Source organism: Rhinatrema bivittatum, chromosome 2, assembly GCF_901001135.1.
Source record: "Rhinatrema bivittatum chromosome 2, aRhiBiv1.1, whole genome shotgun sequence".
In the NCBI taxonomy this organism is placed as follows: Eukaryota; Metazoa; Chordata; class Amphibia; order Gymnophiona; family Rhinatrematidae; genus Rhinatrema; species Rhinatrema bivittatum.
In genome coordinates, this window is record NC_042616.1 from 25229371 (window position 1) to 25237387 (window position 8017).

The window sequence follows — 8017 nt, forward strand, 5'->3', positions numbered from 1 at the left end:
ACTTTCGGGACCTCCGACTTAATATCGCCATGATATTAAGTCGGAGGGTGCACAGAAAAGCAGTTTTTACTGCTTTTCTGTGCACTTTCCCCATGCCCAAAGAAATTAGCGCCTACCTTTTGGGTAGGCGCTAATTTCTGAAAGCAAAATGTGTGGCTTGGCTGCACATTTTGTTTTCTGAATCGCGCGGGAATACCTAATAGGGCCATCAACATGCATCTGCATGTTGTAGGCGCTATTAGGATAGGGGGATTGGACACTCGTTTTTGGCCCCTTACTGAATAAGGGGTAATGGCTAGCACGTCGAAAAAATGCGTCCAATGGCGGGTTAACAGTGCGCTCCGTTGGAGCCCACTGTACTGTATCGGCCCACAAATAAGGAATATCAAAATTGGAAAAAGTAATAAAAACTAGAAATTAATAACACTAAAGTAAAATTACATGTTACAGAGAGTACAAAGGACAAGTAAAATTGTGAGTTTTGAGAGGAGCCTCTCGTGGGCTAACTCCCCTCTACTCTCTTTACCGGGGTGGTGCTTAGCCCCCCACTCAGCTCCTATTCACGCCACATGGTCTTGTGGGGATTCTTCTTGTCAAAAGTTTGACCCCTAAATCATATTTTAATGCTCAAGTTTTTTAATGAGAATCCTCAGGGCAGCAATCAGAGCAGCTCATGAGGAGGACTGAATGCAGGGCGGGGAGGCTGCTGAGATTCCGAATCAGAGACCTGGCCCCGCTTTGCTTTCCCTCCCCTGCTCCCTGTGCAGAGCCCCCTGCCTGGAGCTCCTCACACTCAGCGCTGCTGCTTCTGCTAGAAAATGTCACAGGGACACCGGGAAGAGAACAGGCTGGAAAGGCACCGCTTACCCTCCGGGGCTGAGCTTCACTGCAATCGCTTATTTCTGGTTAAGATAAGCAAATTGCTTTGTTATGAGCACGAGGTAAGGGAGCGAGATCTCCGACTTCCACCTTCTGCAGGCTGCAGCCCCCGTCCCCTTCTAGTGACCTCATCCTCTTGCCACTTCTGATTGGCTGCAGCTGCCGAAAAGTCATCAATCTGAGACTGCTGGCTTGGCTGCTGCTTCAAATGCGTCATCAGTCTGCGACTGCCAGTGGGACCGAGCAGGAAATAAAAAAAGGAGCCGTTGCAGTAATCTGAGCGTTAAAAAACTGTGCTTGGATTTCCAGCGCGCATTTTTAACGCTGAGGTTAACTTTTTTTAGCTTCAGATAAAATAAGTTAATAAGATGCTCATGCATCAGGAGTTAAAAATACCAAACACGTATTTTCACGCAGAGGGAGGGAGCAGCAGGCCGAGGAGGGGGAAGAAGAGGGAGGCACAATCGAGATGGGGAAGGGGAGGCGGTGGGCCAGCCCGGGGACCCCGCTGCGGGACGGGCGCATTAAAGCGAGAGCGGCGGAGGGTTCTCGGGGTTTGGGCTGCAGGTTTTGCACGGGACTGTTCCTGTATCCCCCCTGCCCTGGAGAGCTTGCAGTGCCGACGTTTTACAGGGCTCTTTCTACAAGTGTGGGTTATGTAGTGGTAATCGAGCCAGATAGCCGGCTATGTACTGATGTATCCAGCTATCTGGCAGCTGCTTCCCGCTGCCGAATAGACGGATAAATTGGTACTTATCTGCCTAGGTGGCGGCAGCAGGGACATTTTTTTCCCCTTTTTAATTATCTTTTCTATAGCACTGGAAACAACTCCAGCCTTGACTTGGGCATTAAGTTTCCAGTGTTAAAGAAGGTGCATTGCGTGATAATACTTAATGCAATCTTTTGCATGGGATTTCCATGCGAGGGCGCTAAGTATTACTCTCTTGAAGTATGCACATTTTCTGCATGCAAAAATTTCCTGCATCCGGAGTAAGTTTTACTCGCAGAAAAGGCACTCCCAAGTGTGGGTAAAACCAGCTGAACACACTTTATTGTATCAGCTTGCAGGGGAGGGGGGAAGCAGCAAGCCAAGGCCAGTGCCAGTAAGGAGATGTGGGCCGGGGATCCTGCAGTGGGACGGGTTCATTAAGGCGAGAGTGGCAGAGGGTTCTTAGGATTTGGGCTGGAGTTGTGCTGCTCCTGATCTCAGTTACTGCAGGCATTTTATGGGGCCGTTCCTATATTCCGTTTTGCTCCCTCTGCCCCAGAGAACGTGCAGTGCTGACATTTCACAGGGTCATTTCTTTATTCTGCTTTGCTCCCCTTTCCCGGCAGAGCTTACAGTGCCGGCTTTTCACGGGGCTATTTCTACAAGTGGCTATGTAGTGGTGACCCCATCAGACAGCCGGATAAGTACCGGATGCTAAGGGAGAAATTCAGAGCATACATTATCAGGCATTTAAACTAGAAGGCAGGGGTACCAAGAAGTTGCCAATGAAATTGCCTTGTCGCCCACAAGAAATACAGGAATTGAGAGAAGAAAACAAGAAAATCAATTAAGTCAAAATAGCAGAAAAGATGACTAGAAAAAGCAGCAATCCTAGGGAGAATGGTTGGAAAGCTATGACCACAAATGCCCATAGTCTGGGCAATAAAATCCCAGAGCTGCAGGCCTTAATGGTGGAAGTGGACTTGGACAGAGTTGCTGTTACAAAGACCTGGTTCACTGAGTCTCATGATTGGGATACAGCCATCTCTGGTGATAACGCGATAAGGAAGGAGAGAGAGGACAGAAAAGGACGAGATGTAGCTCTTTATGTCAAAAACAATATCCAAGCAACTGAATTGCAAGGGATGTGGTGTAGAGAAGAAGCATTATGGACAGTCCTAAAAAGAGACGATGGTGCTTCCATTTTTACTGGTGTGATCTGCAGGCCACCAACTCAAAGAGAAGAACTGGACAGAGATCTGGTCAAATATATCCAAAAGGTGGGAAAGGAAGAAGTGTTGCTGGTTGGAGATTTTAATCTGCTGGTTGTAGACTGGAGAATCCCTTCTGTGGAATCTACCAGAAGTAGAGAGATAGTGGATGCCCTGCAAGGGGCTCTGTTCAAGTAAATGGTAATGGAGCCCACAAGAGAGGGTTTGATACGCGACCTAGTGCTCACTAATGAGGATAATGTCTCTAATGTCCGGGTGAGTCCCTACCTGAGCAGCAGTGATCATCAAATAGTATGGTTTCATTTCGAAAATAGGATACAGAGAAGTCACATGAAGACCCGAGTTTTCAATTTAAAAAATACGGACTTTGTCAAAATGGGGAAGTACCTGGAGGTAGAACTAGAAGACTTGGAGACGATGAGAGAGATGGAACAACAGTGGGGCAAACTAAAAGGAGCAATTACAAAGGCAGCAAATGTATATGTTAGAAAAGTAAACAGAATTAAGAGGAATATGAAACTGATCTGATTCTCAAAGAAGGTGGCTGAAAAAATAAAGGAAAAAAGAACAGCGTTCAAGAAGTATAAGAAGAATATCCATTGAAACTGAGGGAGACAAAGAAAGAAAGCAAGAAAGCAAAAAGTCAATCGGAAGAAAGGACTGCCAAAGAGGTAAAGCGAGGTGACAAAACATGTTTCTGATATATCAGAGAAAGGAGAAAAGTCCAAAGTGGTTTAGTGAAATTGAAAGGTGACAAAGATCAATGTGTGGCGAGAAATAATGAAATGGCAGAAACATTGAACAAAAACTTCAGTTTAGATGTTCATTAAAGAAGGCCTTGGAAAAGGACCATCGCTGGTTGACAAGACCGAAGATGGGGAAGGAGTAGACAAAACTCCATTTACAGTAGAGAATGTATGGGAAGAGCTGGGGAAACTGAAAGTGGACAAAGTCATAGGACCTGATAAGGTTCATTCCAGTATACTGAGGGAGCTCAGAGATGTGCTGGTGGGTCTGCTAAAAGACCTGTTCAGTAGATCCCTAGAAACGGGAGTGGTGCTGAGTGATTGGAGAAGAGCGGTGGTGGTTCCGCTTCACAAGGATGGGAGCAGAGAGGAGGCTGAAACCTCAGACCTGTTAGCCTCACCTCGGTGGTGGGAAAATTAATGGAGACGCTGCTGAAAGAGAGAATAGTGAACTATCTACAATCTGCTGGGTTGCTCGACCCGACATAGGATCTTCCCCTTGTGAATCCATGCTGTCAGACAAATCTGACTGATTTTTTTGATTGGGTGACTAGAGAACTGGATCAGGGAAGAGTGCTTAATGTGATTAACTTGGATTTTAGTAAAGCTTAAGAGTGGGTGCCAAGGTAGTGGTGTGGATTGCAAACTGGTTGACTGACAGGAGATAGCGTTTAATGGTAAATGGAACACTCACCAAATATAGGATAAATGAATATCAAATTGAAAAAAAAAGATTAAAAATTACAAAGTAATAACACTAAAGTAAAATTACAGGTTACACAGCACAAAAGACAAATCTCAGGTTTCTGTATGCAAGTAAAATTGTGAGCTTTGAGAGGAGCCTCTCGGGGGCTAACTCCCCTCTACTCTCTTTATTGAGGTGTTGCTTAGCCTCCTCACTCAGCTCCTATTAAAGCCACCTGGTCTTCTGGAGATTTTTCCTTGCAAAAGTTTGGCCAATAAATCCTAACTTTTAATGCTAAAGTTTCTGAAAGCCAAATTTATGGGGAAACCTCAGGGCAGCAATCAGAGCAGCTCATAAGGAGGGCTGAATTCAGGGCAGGGAGGCTGTGGAGATTCCGAATCAGAGACCTGAGCCCGCTTTGCTTTCCCTCCCCTGCTCCCTGTGCAGAGCCCCCTGCCTGGAGCTCCTCACACTCAGCGCTGCTGCTTCTGCTAGAAAATGTCACAGGGACACCGGGAAGAGAACAGGCTGGAAAGGCAGCGCTTACCCTCCGGGGCTGAGCTTCACTGCAATCGCTTATTCCTGGTTAAGAAAAGTAAATTGCTGGGTTAGGAGCAGGGAGGGTGGAAGAGCTCTCCCTCTGCCTGACCACATGGGTCTTCTCCTTCCGCCTTCTGCAGCCCTCAGTGTTGCCAGGCGTTATGAAAGCACAAGCACAATTTGCTGAAAAAAACAAGCCCAAAATACACGAGGTTTAAACTACTTTTTTTTGGTTTGAAATATTTTTATTGAACTTTCAGCTGTAACAAGCAAGTTACAGAATCCAGAGCTCTCGTTTTATGCATTCCCTTATTTCCTAAGTTTAGCCGGTAGGGAATTCATATATGGAGAGCAGTTTTGTTGAACCCACCCTTGAGCTTTCTGAGAACCCTCTCTAACCGACATTTTCTCTAACAAATATTCATCCATAAGTGAAACCTTCCACATCTCCAATGTCGGGCTGAAAGGTTTAACCAGTTACACATTATAAGGCACAAGGCAACCAAGCAGCCTTTCGTCAACAGCATCGTGTGCTGAATGTTTACATCCCATGAAGTATTCCTTGTTGGGACTTGCATCAACTCAAAGAAAACTTTCACAGATTCTGCCCAATTATGTAACTTTTGTTTACATTTCTTAATTAGAGGTTTAAAATTAAAGTTATACCACTTCCTGGTTTAACGCCCCCCTCCCCCCCTTCTTGCTACTAGACCTTCTCCCGCTTCACGGTGGCTAGGGTTCAGTGTACTGATGTTTCAAAATTAGGATGTTTCTTATAGGAAAATCCCTTTCACAAGTGGGGTGATTAAGAGGAATGCCCTCCCTTTCATTCAGGGCACCTGAACTTGTCCCTCGGAGATAGAGGTGAAAGGCAGGGTCAATAAGAGAATGTAAATGAGGAAATACTTTTCAATTTTTCTTTTATTTATATGAATTTAAATATATTTCTTGTGATAACTCTCCTATATTCTTATGCAAGTTATTCAACGTCAATAGGAAAATGTTTCAACATATAATACAGATACCAACATAGTACACTGTACTCTTGTCACGTTTGTCAGATACTCTTGTCACGTTTGTCCTTATCTTTACTTAACATTACCTTTAAAATTTATTAAACTATTCTTCTTGTCTATAAAATTAATAAGGGCTCTGAGTCTATGTGCACTATTATGTATTGCAGATGTGACAAAAATTCAGTATTCCAGAACCAAAAGCTAAGCGTTCTTCTTTTTTATATTACTGTTGTTTTTTTCTTCTTGTCTATTTTATTTTTTATTTATTTTAAACATTTTTATATACCGGCATTAGTTGTGGACATCATGCCGGTTTACATCAAAACTGGTAAAGTATGGAAATTACATTTTAACAGGGAATTAGAAACTGGGAGGAGGGTAAATAATTAAATAGGATAGACGAGAAATAACAGTAACATTAACATTAACATGGTTCCTCGGTGTGAACGAGGAGAGAGGATAACAACATAAGGTTCCTCAGTATGAGGAAGATGGAACAGACGCAATGTGGTCTATTTTTTATTGGAGGAGGTGTGAGTTTTTATTCTGAGTAGGCATGTTTGAACAACCATGTTTTCAATTTCTTTTTGAAGTTGTTCATACATGGTTCAAGGCGTAGGTCAGGCGGCAGTGTGTTCCAGTGAGTGGGACCTGCTATGGAAAGAGCACGGTCACGTGTAGAGGTGAGATGGGCTGCTTTAAGGGAGGGCACAACTAGGGTGCCTTTATTGGTCGTTCTAGTCGGTCGATTGGACTGGGTGGTTGTGAAGGGTAGGTCTAGCCAGTTGGAGTTGTGGGTGTAAATTGCTTTATGCATTATGGTGAGTGTTTTGTAGATAATACGAGAGGCTATGGGGAGCCAGTGTAGGTCTCTGAGTATAGGGGTGATGTGGTCGTATTTACGAGAGTTTGCAATGAGTCTCGCTGTGGCATGTTGTAACATTTGTAGAGGTTTGTTGGAAGAGTAAGGGAGTCCTAGAAGAAGAGCATTACAGTAGTCTAATTTGGATGATATGGTGGCCTGTATGACTGTACGAAAGTCTTGGGTGTGAAGAAGGGGTCTGAGTTTTTTAAGTACGTTGAGTTTGAAAAAACAGGCTTTGAGAATGGAGTTTATGTAGTTCTTCATGCTTAGTTGGTGGTCAAGGAGAACTCCAAGGTCTCTCACAGCTGGTTGTGTTGAGAGGAGGTGGAGTTTGGAGGTACCCGATGGCGGAGGTGCAGGGGCAGCGTGAGGTGAGATGAGTAGAAGTTCCGTTTTGTTCGTGTTGAGGGCGAGGTGTAGGTTGGTGAGCAGGGAGTTGATGGCTGTAAGGCATTTCTCCCAATGTTCTAGTGCGTCAGAGATGGAGTTCTGGATGGGGATGATGATCTGAACATCATCAGCGTAGAGGTAAAACTTGAGATGGAGATCAGAGAGGAGTTGGCAGAGGGGGGTGATGTAAATATTGAAAAGGGTGGATGAGAGAGATGAGCCTTGGGGGACTCCCTGTTGGAGGGGTTGTGGTGTGGATGTGGAGTTCCCGATTTTGACTGAGAACTTTCTGTTTGAGAGAAAGGATTTAAACCAGGAAAGGGCTAGGTCTGAGATGCCAATGTGTTCCAGGCGAGTTATTAGATGGTGGTGGCTGATAGTGTCGAAGGCTGATGAAATGTCGAGGAGGGCAAGGAGGTAGCTAAGGCCTTGACCCATGCCTCTGAGGAGGTGGTTGGAAAGGGAGAGCAGAAGGGATTCAGTGTTGAAGTGTTTCCCAAAACCAAATTCTGCTGGGTGGAGGATCTGGTGGTCTTCTAGATAGTTCATGAGTTGGAAGTTAACCACTCTTTCCAAAAGCTTGGCAATGAAGGGGAGGTTGGATATTGGGTGGAAGTTAGCAGGGTCTTTGGGGTCAAGCGAAGGTTTCTTAAGGAGGGGTTTGACCACTGCGTGTTTGAGTGCATCTGGAACAGATCCGTGTGCAATTGAGCAGTTGATAATATCTGCTACGGCTTTAGCTATTGTATTGGGTATGGTTAGAAGTGCTTTGGAGGGTATAAGGTCTTCAGGGTGGTAAGAGGGTTTGAGTTTTTTGAAAATGGTTTGGATTTCTATGGTGGAGGTGAAGTCATGGGTGGGCATTGAGGGTTGGGTTTCTATGGTGGGGGTGAAGTTAAGAGTAGGCATTAAGGGTTGGGAGGGGGAAGAGGGAATGGTCAGGGTAGGTGTGAGA

General features: G+C 44.9%; 1 protein-coding gene across 3 annotated transcripts in view; it reads right to left on the minus strand.

Annotated features, from left to right (window-relative positions):
- LOC115083700 (oocyte zinc finger protein XlCOF6-like) overlaps positions 1–4846 on the minus strand; it is a 40142-nt gene extending 35296 nt beyond the window's left edge. For 2 of the 3 annotated variants that reach the window (XM_029587668.1, XM_029587665.1), the window contains exon 1: positions 868–1011. The gene's annotated coding sequence lies outside the window, so the exon portion shown is untranslated. Of the gene's footprint in view, positions 1–867; positions 1012–4798 lie in introns of those variants that run through there. The other variant, XM_029587667.1, reaches the window with a different exon arrangement.
- Between the last annotated feature and the right edge of the window lie 3171 nt (positions 4847–8017).